Genomic DNA, 15,403 nt, shown 5'->3' with positions numbered 1-15,403 from the left:
TCAAATCCACCAGTCTTTTGGCAGGGTCTTTAGAATTTTCTAGGTATAAGTTCATATCATCAGCAAACAGAAATTATTTGTTTTCTTATTTTCTAATTAAAATGTCTTTTATTTTTTTCTCTTGCCTGATTGCTCTTACCAGGATTTAAAATACTATATTAAATATAAGTGGTAAAAGTGGTCATCCTTGTCTTGTTGTATTTCTTGGGAGGAATTATTTCAACTTGTCCCTGCTCACGATGATGTTTACTGTGGGTTTGTCTTATATGGCTTTTATTATCTTGGGGTATGTTCTTTCTGTGTCCAGTTTGTTGGAAATTTTTAACATGAAAGGATGATTAATTTTATCAAATGCTTTTTCTGCATCTATTGAAATGCTCATATGGTTTTTGTTTTTAATTCGGTTTATGTGATAAATCACATTTATTTATTTGCATATATTGAACCATCCTTACATACCTAGAATAAAATCCACTTGATTGTGGTGTATTATCTTTTTGTTAATACTGTTGGATTTGCCTTGCTAGTATTTTGTTGAGGCTTTTTGCATCTATGTTTATCAGGAACATTTGTCTATTGTTTTATTTTTTATTGTGTTATTACCTGGCTTTGGTGTCAGGATGATACTGGCTTTATAGAATTATTTCTGGAGGATTCCCTCCCCCTCTATTTTTGGAACAGTTTCAGTAGGATTGCTACCAATTCTTTGTGTCTCTGATAGCTGTAAATCTATCTGGTCGTGAGCTTTTCGTTGTAGGGAGATTTTTTTTTGTTACTGATTCAATCTCACTCCTTGGTATGATCTGTTCAAAATTTCAATTTCTTACTAGTATAATCTTGGGAGGTTATATGTTTCCAGGAATCTATCACTTTCATCTAGATTTTCTAGTTTGTGAGCATAGAGATGTTCATTTCATATTACTCTGATGATCTTTTGTATTTCTGTGGTATCAGTTGTAATGTTTTCTTTTTCATTTATGATTGTGCATGTTTGAATCTTATCTCTTCTTTTCTTGGGTAGAAGACTAACATTCTATCAATTTTGTTTATCTTTTCAAAGCAGAAATTTTTCATTTTCTTGCTCTTTTGTACTTTTTTGGCCTCTTTCAGTTACTTCTACTCTGATCTTTCTTATTTTTTTTCTTCTGCTAGCTTTGGGTTTTTTTTTTTTTTTTTTTCAGTTCCTTGAGATGTGAAGTTAGGTTATTAATTTGTGATTTTTCCTTTTTTTTTGGAGGGAGTGTAGGTACTGGATGCTATAAACTTCCCTCTTAGCAATGCTTTTACCATATCCTAGATGATTTGGTATGTTGTGTCCCCAGTTTTATTAATTTTGAAAACTTTGTAAATTTCCATCTTAATTTCATTTTTGACCATATGGTCATTCAGGACATGTTGCTTAACTTTCATGTATTTTTATAGTCTTGAGAGTTCCTCTTCCAATTCACACCTAGTTTTATTGCACCATAGTCTGAGAAAATATTTGATATAATTTTAATTTTCTAAAATTTATTGAGACTTGTTTGGTGGCCTAAAATATGGTATCTTTGATTATGTTACATGTATGATAAGAAGAATGTATATTCTTTTGTTGTTTGGTGGAATATTCCTTAAATATCTATTAATTTCATTTGGTCTAAAGACCAATTTTGGTCAAGTGTTTCTTTGTTGAAGTTTTACTGAATAATCTGTGCAGTGTTTTCAGTGGGGTGTTGAAGTCCCCTACTGTTATTGTCTTGCTGTCTATCTCTTTTCTTGGGTGTAGTAGCATTTTGTTTTATATATCTGGGTGCTCCAATGTTGGGTGCATGTATATTTAGAATTGTTATACCTTGTTTAATTGATACCTTTATTATTGTATAATGACCTTATTTATCTTGTTTTTACTGTTGTTTATTTAAAGTCTGTTTTATCTGATATCGGTATAGTTATTTCTGCTCACTTTTGATTTCCTTTGGCATGCAATATCTTTTTCCATCCTGTTACCTTCAGTTTATAACTATCTTTACAAGCTTATGTTCAAAGTTATTATTGATATGTGAGGTTTTGTTCCTATCATAATGTTAAATGTTATCTAGTTGCTTTGTAGCATCATTTGTGTAATTGTTTTATAAGAACTGTGAATTTTACACTTTTACAAGTTTTTATGATGACAAGTATTAACCTTTTGTTTCCATGTTTAAAATTCATTTGAGCATGTCTTGTAGGACTGGTGCAGTGATGATAACTACTCTCAGCATTTCCTCATCTAAGAAAGAGTTTATTTCTCCTTCTTCTATGAAGCTTATTCTGGCAGGGTGCAAAATTTGGTGTTGATATTTCCTTAAGCACCTTGAAAATAGAATTCCAGTCTCTTCTGACTTATAAGGTTTTTATTGAGAAATCCACCGTTAGCCTAATGGGACTTCCTTTATAATTGCCTAGACATTTTTTTTTCCTGCTGATTTTAGGATTTTTTTCCTTCACTTCAACCTTAGACAGTCCAATGACTGTATGTTCTGGTGAGGTCCATCTTGCAATGTGTTTAGCTAGAGTTCTTTGAGCTTCTTGTATCTGGATGTCTAAATCTCTGGCTAGACTAGAGACATTTTCCTCCATAATTTCCTCAAATAGCTTTTCTAGATTTTCTTTTTTTCTTCTTTCTCATAAATACCTATGATTCATAAGTTTGGATGTTTTACATAGTCCCATGCTTCTTGAAGGCTTTATTTTTGTTTGTTTGGGCCTTTTCTTTGTTTTTGTCTGACTGGATTAATTCAAAAGACCTGTCTTCTCAGATTATTTCTTCTGCTTTGGCTAGTCTTTTGTTGAAGCTTTTAAACTTTATTTTGTAATTTATTCATTGAATTTTTCATTTCTGGAATCTCTGTTTTTAAAAAATATTACTTTGGTAAACCTCTCATTCATATCTTGGATTTATTTTCTCATTTCTTTGTATTGGTGTTCATATTTCTCATGGATATCATTAAGCTTTTTAAAAATCAATATGTTGAATTCTTTATCTGATATTTCAACAATTTTATTTTAGGTAGGATCCATTGCTAGAGAGTTGGTGTGATTCTCTGGGGGACTTGTAGCCCCCTTTTTTTTATACCTTCAGAAGTGTTTTGCTGGTTCATTTTCATGTAAAGCAACTGTCTCTTATTTTGAATTGCCTTTTATTTCTGAATATTTTTCCCCCTTGTGGATGTGAGTATAAAATATGTTGAGTTGGTTCATTTGGCTTTGCTTCTGAGTGCTTTCTGTGGCAAATACACTTTGAATCCCTTGGTTGTAGATAGTGTGGTGATTTCTCAAATGCCGGTTGCAGTAGTAATGTAGCAGGCATGTGAGTAGTGTCATAATCTTCTGTGAAGCAGGGGTGGTAAAGGTCTTAAGAAGCTTATCTCTTCCTCAATTGTTGTTCAGTTGTATTAGTAGATTGTTGTATTAGGTTGTGCAATTTAGCCTTCGGGCCAATAGGTAGTGCTTGTTGTAAGAGCTGGCTGTGGTGCTAGCAGAAGTATGTATGCTTGGTCTGTGTTTACCAGAGGAAACTCTCTGGCACTTCAAGCACTGGTCTGGTCTATGAAATGCCCAGTGGCCTGGGCTGTACTCTCAGTTCCAAACTACTCTTATCCCTCAGTTCTGGGTTTGGAAGCTCTTCTCCCATTTGAGCGTAGATTTTAAATCTCTGTCTGGAAACTAGTCCAACCTGTGACTGCTACCCATGCTTGTTGATAGATTTCAGCAAATACCTCTCTGAGTTAGGGTCTGAAGTGGCTACCTTCTATTGGATCCAGAGTCTGAGAGCACATGCTAAGCCCTTTCACTGCCACTCCTCTGGGACTCCTCTCTGATGATTAATATTAGGTGTCAACTTGATTGGATTGAAGGATGCCTAGATAGCTGGTAAAATATTGTTTTTGGGTGTGTCTATGAGGGCGTTACCAGAGAAGATTAACATTTGAGTCAGTGGATTGGGAGAGGAAGACTCACCCTTAATGTGGGTGGGCACCATCCAATTTGCTGCCAGCGTGGCTAGGACAAAGCAGGTAGAAGAAAGTGGGATAAGCTGGCTTGTTGAGTCTCCTGGCTTTCATCTTTCTTCTGTGCTGAATGCTTCCTGCCCTTGGCCATCAGACTCCAGGTTCTTCAGCCTTTTGGCTCCTGGACTGACAACAGTGGTTTGCCAGGGACTTTCAGGCTTTTGGCCACACACTGAAGACTGCACTGTTGGCTTCCCTACTTTTGAGGGTTTTGGACTCAGAATGAGCCACTACTGACTACCTCCTCAGCTTGCAGACAGCCTATCATGGGACTTCATCTTGTGATCCTGTGAGTCAATTCTCCTTGATAAACACTCTTTCATATATACATATATTCTATTAGTTCTGTTCCTCTGGAGAACCCTGACTTAATACATCCCCATTGCTTCCCATGTCAGATACAGTGCTTGGTAGGGTCAAGTAGCTCCTTGTGGCCAGATTTTTCTGGCTCCCCAGTGGGAATGTGTATAATGCAGACATGCTATTTCCCTCTTATATACTGGGTACTTGCAATTTTCCAGCAGACTCACAGTGTGGGCTGCTGCCTGCCAAATTCTTCAACGTATCTGATGTTTTTATTCACTTTTATGTTACGATCCTATGTACCTTCTCTTATGAAAGTTTACGGTGTGAATCTCTACACACTATTTTGCTATTTCCATGTGGCTAAGGCATGCTAACAAAACCTCTAATCTGCCACCTTGCAGAGAAAACTTAATTTTGGTTTTTAACTTCACTTGTTATTTTCTACAAGATTTAAAAAAGAAATGTTTAACAATAAATATAAATCTATATTAATAGGTACATGATGTATAAAGATGCATTTGTGACATTAATAACATAATGTATAGGGGAGTGAAGCCATATGCAAGTAGAATTTTTGTATATAATTAAAGTACGATTAGTATCAATTCAGTCAATATAAGTTATAAATTTAGGATGTTATATACAATTCTCACAAGAAAAAATGAAATAGGTATACATTACACACAAAAGATAATACAAAGTGAATAAAATGTGTCACTACAAAAAATTAAACACAAAGGAAGGCAGAAAGAGGAATTCAGACACTTGGGCAACTGAACCTAATAGATATCTAACAGAATAATCCTCCCAACAACCACAGAATACACACTCATTTCATCTACACATGGAACATATTTTTTATTTTTATTTTTTTATTTCAATAGGTTTTTGAGGAACAGGTGGTATTTGGTAGCATAAGTTCTTTAGTAGTGATTTCTTCAATTTTGCTTCACCCATCACCCAAGCAGTGTACACTGTACGCAGTGTATAGTCTTTAATTCCTCACCTCCTCCCACCCTTTCCGCCAAGTCCCCAAAGTCCATTGTATCATTCTTATGCCTTTGCATCCTCACAGCTTAGCTCTCACTTATGAGTGAGAACATACGATGTTTGCTTTTTCATTCCTGAGTTACTTCACTCAGAATAATGGTCTCTAATTCCATCCAGGTTGCTGTGAATGTCATGATTCTGTTCCTTTTTATGGCTGAGTAGTATTCCATGATGTGTTTATATATATACATTATCTTTATCTACTCATTGATTGATGGACATTGGGGCTGGTTCCATATTTTTGCAATTGCGAATTGTGCTGCCATAAACATGTGGGTACAAGTCTTTCGTTGTATAATGACTTCTTTTCCTCTGGGTAGATACCCAGTAGTGGGATTGCTGGATTTAAAGGTAGATTTACTTTCAATTCTTTAAGAAATCTCCACACTGTTTTCCATAGTGGTTGCACTAGTTTACATTCCCACCAGCAGTGTAAAAGTATTCCCTTGTCACCACATCCATGCCAACATTTATCGTTTTTTAATTTTTTGATTATGGCCATTCTTACAGGGTAAGATGGTATCACATTGTGGTTTTGATTTGCATTTCCCTGATAATTAGTGATGTTGAGCATTTTTTTCATATGTTCGTTGGCCATTTATATATCATTTTTGTATTCAAATGGCCAAAAAACATATGAAACATTTGTATTCATGTCCTTAGACCACATTTTTATGGAATTGTTTGGTTTTTTCTTGCCGATTTGTTTGAGTTCCTTATAGATTCTAGATATTAGTCCTTTGTCAGATATATAGATTGCAATGATTTTTCCCCACCCTGTGGGTTGTCTGTTTACCTGGCTGATTGTTTCTTTTGCTCTGCAGAAGATTTTTGGTTTAATTAAATCCCATCTATCTTTTTTCATGTTGCATTTGCTTTTGGTTTCTTGATCATGAAGTCTTTACCTAAGCCAATGTCTATGAGGGTTTTCCCAATTATATCTTCTAGAATCCTTATGGTTTCAGGTCTTAGATTTAAGTCTTTGATCCATCTTGAGTTGATTTTTGTATACTATGAGAGGTGAGGATCCAGTTTCATTCTTCTACATGTGCCTTACCAGTTATCCCAGCATCATTTGTTAAGTAGGGTGTCCTTTCCCCACTTCATGTTTTTGTTTGCTTTGTTGAAGATCAGTTGGCTGTCAGTATTTGGGTATATTTTTTGGTTATCTATTCTGTTCCACTGGACTGTGTTTGTTTGTTTTACCAGTACCATGTTGTTTTTGTGACTATGGCCATATAGTATCCTTTGAACTCGGGTAATGTGATTCCTTCAGGTTTGTTCTTTTTGTTTAGTCTTGCTATGCAGGCTCTTTTTAAATTTCATATAAATTTCAGGATTGTTTTTTCTAGTTCTGTGAAGAATGACAGTGGTATTTTGATGGGAATTGCATTGAATTTGTAGATTGCTTTTGGCAGTATGGTCATTTTCACAATATTGATTCTACCTATCCATGAGCATGGGATGTGTTTCCATTTGTTTTTGTCATTGATGGTATGCTAGGAACATATTCTAAGATCAACCACATGCTTGGTTATAAAGTGCATTTCAATATATTCAAAAAAATAAAATTGTAACAACCTAACTTTCAGACCATAGTGCAATAAAAATAGAAATATATACCAATAAAATCTCTCAAAACTACACAAAACATGGAAATTAAACAACTTTCTACTGAATAACTTTTGGGTGAAAAATGAAACTAGACAAAAATAAAAATGGAAATTAACAAAAATAGAGTCATAATTTATCAAAGTCTTTGGCATGTAGCTAAAAAGAGGAAAATTTATAATACTTAAGGCCTTCATCAAGAAGTTAGAAAGATCTCAAATTAATGTTCTAGCATTGCACATAGATAAACTAGAAAAACATAAACAAATCAATCCCAAAGCTAGTGGGAGAAAAGAAATAACTGAAATCAGAGAAGAAATGAATGAAATTGAGATGCAAAAGTTCATACAAAAAGTCAATGAAGCCAATAATTCTTCAAAATAATAAACAAGATTGATAAACTACTATGTAGATTAACAAAGAAAAGAGAGAAGATCCAAACAAGTGCAATCAGAAATGACAAAGATTACATTACAGATGATCTCATGGGAATACAAAAGATCCTCAGAGTCTATTGTAAACACTTCTATGCACAAAAATTAGAAAATCTAGAGGAAATTGATACATTTTTAGAAACACAACATTTACTAAGATTGAACCAGGAAGGAAGTTATATAATGAAGTGATCAATGAAAAATTCTGAAATTAGATTAGTAATAAAAAAACATATCAGCTGAAAAAAAGCCCTGGACCAGATAAAGTCAAGACTGGATTATGCCAGAAGTACCACGAAGAACTGCTACAAATTCTGCTAAAACTATTCCCAAAAATTGAGGGGAAGAGACTCCTCCTTAATTTATTCTATGAAGCCAGCATCATTCTGATTCCAAAATCTGGCAGAGACACATCAGAAAAGGAAACTTCAGGCCAATATCCTTGATGAATGTAGATGCAAAAATTCTTAACAAACTATTAGAAGATTAAATCTAACAGCACATGAAAAACTCAATTAACTATAATCAAGTAGGCTTAATTCCTGGGAGGTAAGGTGTGTTCACCATATACAAGTCAATAAAAATGATTTACCACATAAAGAGAATTTTAAAAACCCATACGATCATCTCAATAGATGTGGAAAAAAAACTTTTGATAAAATTCAACATCTCTTCATGACAAAAAACCTCAACAGACTAGGCATCAAAAAAATCTCAAAATAATAAGAACCATCTATGACAAACCCACAGCCAACATCATACTAAATGGGTAAAAGTCAAAGACATTTCCTTCGAGGATTGGTCCAAGACAAGGATGCCCACTCTCACCACTCTTATTCAACATATAGTACTGGAAGGACTACACAGAACAATTAGGAAAGAGAAAAAAATAAAAGGCATCCAAATAGGTAAAGAATAAATCAAACTATCTCTACTTGCTGACAAAATGAGTCTATACTTAGAAAACCCTAAAGATTCCACCAAAAGGCTACTAGAACTGATAAATGATTTTAGCAAGATTTCAGGATGCAGAATCAATGTACAAAAGCCAGCAGTATTTCTATACACCAACAACTTCTAGGCTGAGAGTCAAATGAAGAACACAATCCCATTTACAATAGTTGCAAAAAAATTGAAGTACCTAGGAATAACACTAACCAGGAAGTAACTAACTTGGTTTTAATTTTAAAACCTCATAGGTGGAAGGGACTTGCCTTGTCTCAGATCAGACTTTGGACTTGGACTTTTGAGTTAATGCTGGAATGAGTAAGACTTTGGGGGACTGTTGGAATGGCATGATTGTGTTTTGAAATGTGAGGATATGAGATTTGGGAGGGGCCGGGGTGGAATGATATGGTTTGGTTCTGTGTCCCCACCCAAATCTCACCTTGAATTGTAATAATCCCCATGTTTCAAGGGCTGGACCAGCTGCAGGTAATTAGATCATGGGGGCAGCTTCCCCCATTCTGTTCTCCTTATCGTGAGTGAGTTCTCATGAGATCTGATGGTTATATAAGTGCCTGGCATTTCCCCTGCTGGCACTCATTCTCTCTGCTGCTGTCCTGTGAAGAGGTGCCTTCTGCCATGATTGTATGTTTCCTGAGGACTCCACAGCCATGTGAAACTGTGAGTCAATTTAAACCTGTTTTCTTTATAAATTATCCAGTCTCATTTATTTCTTCATAGCAGCATGAGAACAGATGAATACAGTAAAACATTTGTTAAAATGTCTAATATCCAGGATCTATAAGAAACTTAAAAAGCAAAACACAACCTCATTAAAATATTGGCAAAGGACAAGAGCAGATGCTTCTCAAAAGACATACAAGTGGCCAAAATCATATGAAAAATGCTCATAATATTAACCATCAGAAAAATGTAAATCAAAGAGCTATTTCACACCTGTCTGAATAGCTATTATCAAAAATTTAAAATATAACAGATGTTGGCAATGCTTCAGAAAAATGTGAATGTTTATACACTGGTGGTGATGATGTAAATTGGTTCAGCCACTGTGGAAAGTGTTTTGAAGATTTCTTAAAGAACTTAAAACGGAGCTATCATTCAACTCAGCAATCCCATTACTGGTTATATACCCAAAGGAATATAAATCATTATACCAAAAAGACACATACACTTATATGTTCATTGTCATGCTATTTACAATAACAAAGACATGGAATCCACTTCAACGCTCATCAATAGTAGATTGGATAAAGAAAATATGGTACGTATACACCATGGAATACTACACAGTCATAAAAATGAATGAAATCATGTTCTTTGCAGTAACATGGATGGAACTGACCCCTGGCCTCTCCCAAATCTCATATCCTCACATTTCAAAACACAATCATGCCATTCTAACAGTCCCCCAAAGTCTTACCTCATTCCAGCATTAACTCAAAAGTCCAAGTCCAAAGTCTCATCTGAGACAAGGCAAGTCCCTTCCACCTATGAACCTATAAAATTAAAACCAAGTTAGTTACTTCCTAGATATAATGGGGGTACAGGAACTGGAGGCCATTATCCTAAGTGAGTTAATGCAGGAATTGAAAACAATATACTGTATGTTCTCACTTATAAGTAGGAGCTAAACATTGAGCATACATGGACACAAACATGGGAAGAACAGATACTGTTGACTACTACAGGGGAAGGTAGGAAGGGAGAGTATGGGTTAAAAAATTACTCATTGGGTACTATGCTCACTATCTAGGTGCAATATACCACATGACAAACCTACACATGTATCCCCTGCATCTAAAATAAAAGTTGAAATTTTTAAAAAATTAAACATTAAAAACATAATTCAATTATATGCTTTTATAAAAAACTCATTTTATATTTAATGACACAAATAGTTTGAAAATGAAAGGGGGACAAAAGATATTTTATGCAAATATCAGGGGACGTTGAAAAGTTTATGAAAAAATGAAATTAAAAGACAAAAATAATAAATATAAACTTTTTTTCTCAACATGAGCTCCATCAAGGCGAAGACCATTTTGTACATAATAATACCAGCCATTGAGTCCATCCCTAAGGAACTGAGAATTCTGGGACTGTAACCACATTGATGCAGACTTTTTCACATTGTTAACCAAACAAAAATGATTGACCTTTATGTATTTTTTTATGATTGGAAAACAAAAAGTCAGAAGAAGCCAAATCAGCACTGTAAGGTGGATGCCTAATAATTTCCTATAGACACTCTTGCAAAATTACTCTTGTTTGAAGAGAGGAATGAACATCATCATGGTGGAAAAGGACTCTGGTAATTTTTTTTCTGTTCATTTTTCTGCTAAAGCTTTGGCTAACTTTCTCAATACACTCATAAAAAGCAGATGTCTTCATTTTTTTGGTTCTCTGGGAAGTCAACAAACAAAATGCCTTGGGACTCTCAAAGAACTATTGCCATGACCATTGGTCTTGATTGGTCTTGACTGTACAACTTCCACCTCTTGGTGGCCATTGCTTTGATTATACTTTGCCTCAGGGTCATACTGTACTTTGTCTTCAAGATCACACCATATTTTATAATCTCCTGTTACAGTTTTTTAAATAAATGCCTCAGGATCTTGATCCCACTTCTTTATAATTTTCACTGAAAGCTCTGGTCTTCTCTGCAACTGATCTGTGTGAAAAAAATTTTGGCACCCACTGCGTGGAAAGTGTGCTCAAGTTTAATTTTTCAATCAGAATTGTGTAAGTTGAACCAATTGAGATGTGTATGGTATTAGCTGCTGTTTGTGCTGTTAATCATCAGTACTCTTCATTTCGTACCCAAAGAAGATAATCTTTTTTTCACAAATAGATGTGAATGATCTGTGGCTGTGGGCTTCATCTTTTACATCATCTCATCCCTTCTTTAAATGAGCTATTTGTAAACGCTGATACCTTTGGCTCACTGTCCTCCTAAGCTTTTCATAAAGGATCAATAATTTCACTATTTTCCTACCCAGGCTTCACCATAAATTTGAGGTTTGTTCTTGCTTCAGTTTTAGCAGAATTCATGTTGCTTTTATAGGAGCTCTTTTCTAACTGATGTCTTATTCTTCTTAGTGCCTCAAACTAGATCCTCTTAAGACATGCTATAAGTTAGTATGATTTTATTCCAGTGCAAAAAAATTGAAATCCATACATAGGTTTTTTTTGATCATACGTACTTTTCATGATGTTTTTAAAGAGCCTTTGCAGTAACCATAAGAGAACTGTAGTAACTGTATTGTTATCAGAAAAGAAAAACGTTTAATAACTGTTAAAAGAGACAAAGAAGCTCATTATATATTGATAAGAAGCTCATTATATATTGATAAGAGGTCAATTCACCAAAAGATGTAATAATTATAAACATATATGCACCAAAAATCAGAGTTTTAAAATGTATGAAGCAAGTATTATCTGAAATAAAGGGAGAAATAGAGAAGGTCAAGAAATACAGGACTTGAACATTTGAACAACACTATATACTAATTGGGCATAACATACGTATACAAAGACTCCACCTAACAACAGCAGAATATACATTTTTCTCAAGTGCACATAGGACATACTCCGGAATAGACCATATGTTAATTACAAAAGAAGTTGAAATAAATTTAAACAAATTAATATCACACAATATTTTCTGGTCACAATAGAATGAAACTAGAAATCAACATAAGAATGAAAACTCAACAATTAACGAATAGGTGAAAATTAAATAACACTTTATTAAACAACCAGTGAGTCAAAGAAGAAATCAGAAAATGAGAAAATACCTTGAAACAAATTAAAATGAAAACCTAATATCACTAATTAGGATGCATTTTGGGATGCAGCAAAAGTCGTGCCAAGCTGGATTCAGAGTGGAAAATGCTAACATCGAGAAGGAAGAAAGATTTTAAATTAATGACCTACCTTTATGGAACTACAAAAAAATAACAGACTAAACACAAAGCAACAGAAGGAAGGAAATAATAAAGAATAGAGAGAGGATAAATGAAATGGAGACTAGAACAATAGAGAAATTCATCAAAACCAAGGGCACATTCTTTGAAAAGATCAAGAATATTGACAAACTTTAAGAAAGAGGGACAACTCAAATGACTAAAATTAGAAATAAAATTGGGGACATTATCACTAATTCTACAGAAATCAAAAGGATTCTAGTACAGTACTATGAACAACTGTACCTAAACGTATTGAATAACCCTTATGAAATGAACAAATCCTAAAAGCACACCACCTACTAAGAATGAATTATAAAGAAATAGAATAAATGAATATACCTACAACCTACAACTTATAAGGAGATAGATCCTGTAATCAGAAACCTCCCAACAAAGAAATACCCTGGACCAAATGGTTTCAGTGTTAATTTTTGCCAAACATTTAAAGAAGAATTAACACCAATGTTTCTGAAACCCTTCTAAACATGTGAAGCATAGGAAAGGCTTTCTTACCCACTTTATAAGGGTATTTTATAAGCATTGCCCTCATAAAAAGCCAGGCAAAGGTACTATAAGAAAACTGTATACTAATATTCTTGAAAAATATTGATGAAAAAATCCTCAATAAAATATGAATAAAGTGAATTCAGCAGCATATTAAGAGGATTATACAGCAATACAGGTGAGATTTATTTCTGTAATGTAAGGATGGTTCAACATATGAAAATCCATCAATGTAATACACAATATTAACAGAATGAAAAAAAAAACAATCTTTCAATTGGTAAAGAAAAAGCTTTTGAAAATATATGACAACTTTTCATAGCAAAACATTCAACAACCTAGAAATGCCAGAAAATCTCTTCAACATAATAAAAGCTATATGTGCAAAACTCCACAGCTAACATCATACCCAATACTGAAATACTGCAAGCTTTTTTCCTCTGATGAGAAACAAGACTAGGATGCCTGCTTTTGCCACTTCTATTCAATGTATTGTTGGAAGTTTTTCCTAGAACATTTCAGCAAGAAAAGGATAAAAAGCATCCAAATTGGAAAGGAAGAATTGAAAATTATCACTTTGCAGATTATGTAATCTTGTATGTGGAAAACCTCAATTATCCCAGCAAAAAACCCATCAAAACTAATACACAAATTTAGCCAATTTGTATACAAAATCAACACACAAAACTCAGTTGCATTTATGTACATTAATAATAATCTGAAAAGGAAATTGAGAAAACTTTAAAAATATTGTCTATGCAAGGTTAACTCCATGAGCCATCTGATATTTCTAAATTAAAGGGAAGATCTCCATCTGGTGATTTGCGGGCCATTGTGGACCAGAACCTGTAATCAAGGGAAAGGGAAAATACGATTGGCCTGACCTGGGTCGTATACCACCTTTGTGACCAAGTGAAGTGGGATAGAGTATTGTGACTAACCCCAAAGAACCATAAGAAAATGGGGAAAGGCAAATTCCCTGAAAGAAGAATGGGATGGGCTATCAGAATCTGAGAAGAAATAATTTGGTAAAAAGATGATTATTGCTTGGTATTTTGTTTCTTTTTTTTTCTGTACTGATTTCTAGCTTTAGTCTAGATTCTGTTCTTTATATCTTGCATATCTATCTTAATCTCTGCTCCATGCTGGGTCAGATTTAGAGCTTAGTCTCTTTTCCTTGATTTTCATACAGACCCCATTCATACAGGTCTTCATAGAAACATTTTTGGAAGAGTTGTAGGAAGGGAGGAGCATCTCATTTCAGCAGTGCAAGGGATATTAAATTGAGTAAATGATAACCCTTTTCTTAAATGATTTCTGGATTGTTTTAAGCAGCTCAAGTTTCAGCCTCCCACTTTCTTTCTAGTTTCTTCTACTTCCTCTCCTCTCTTCAGACTATTCACCTTTTCCTATTTAGTCACTATAGAAAATAATATTTCACATTTTATATTTCAGAGCAATTTATTACTCCTTTTATACTGTTACAAGGTGTAGCCACTATCTCAGGCTTATCCTTTTAATCCTAAATGGACTTTCGAAGTATTTTGCCTCTGGCTTATGACATTAAAAAATATGTTACTTGCTGAGCATGGTGGCACTTTGGGAAGCCAAAGCAGGTAGATCACGAGGTCAGGAGTTCAATACTAGCCTGGCCAACATGGTGAAACCCTGTCTTTACTAAAAATACGAAAAATTTGCAGGGCCTGGTGTCAGGCGCCTGTAATCCAAGCTACTCGGGAGACTGAGGCAGGAGAATCACTTGAACCCGGGAGGCGGAGGTAGCAGTGAGCTGAGGCCATGCCATTGAACTCCAGCCTGGGCAAGAGAGCAAGACTTCATCTCAAAATATAATATATATATTACTCTTATCAATACGTTGATTAGTAAATGCTATTTTTTTTTGCTATAAAAAAGTTTTATCTATTACAGAAAAAGGTTTACTGGTTTGAAAATTATATGATCTGTGATGAATTTGTCTTTATCCAATCCATAATACATCTTACTTTTGGGTCCATAATCTTTTCTTCTGGAATCAACCTTTGCCTGGTAGCACCTTCCCAAATGGCACACATAGTAGCTCAAAGAAATTGCCTCAAAAGTTCTATATCTATAAATGCAATCCTATAAAATGACAACAAATACCAGAAATTCCGTGAGGGTCTCTGAAATACTCAAAAGTTGCATTGCTGCTATGTTGCCAGAGTGCTTGTAGTTTGGCTTCTGGAAATATAAATCCCAGTTTATACTTCAGTAACTGCCTAATGTCCAAATGTAGTCAGAATAATGTCCCCTGTCTTCATCATTCTTTACTCAAATAAAATGGCTTTTTTGAATTAGTTTCTTCTTTACCCAAATAAAATGGCTCGTTGAATTAGATTCTGTTAGCTCATCACAGAAGAATAGATTAGGCTCATGGAATATTACAGCTGAAAAGGACATTAAGAATTATCTAATACAATTGCTCTCAATTTATACCTGAGAAAAGTGAGACCCAGAGAATTTTGGTGACTCCTCAGTTGTTCTGTTCATACCAAAT

This window comes from Macaca fascicularis, chromosome X, assembly GCF_037993035.2.
Source record: "Macaca fascicularis isolate 582-1 chromosome X, T2T-MFA8v1.1".
Classification (NCBI taxonomy): Eukaryota; Metazoa; Chordata; class Mammalia; order Primates; family Cercopithecidae; genus Macaca; species Macaca fascicularis.
Note: the sequence above shows the minus strand (reverse complement) of the source record.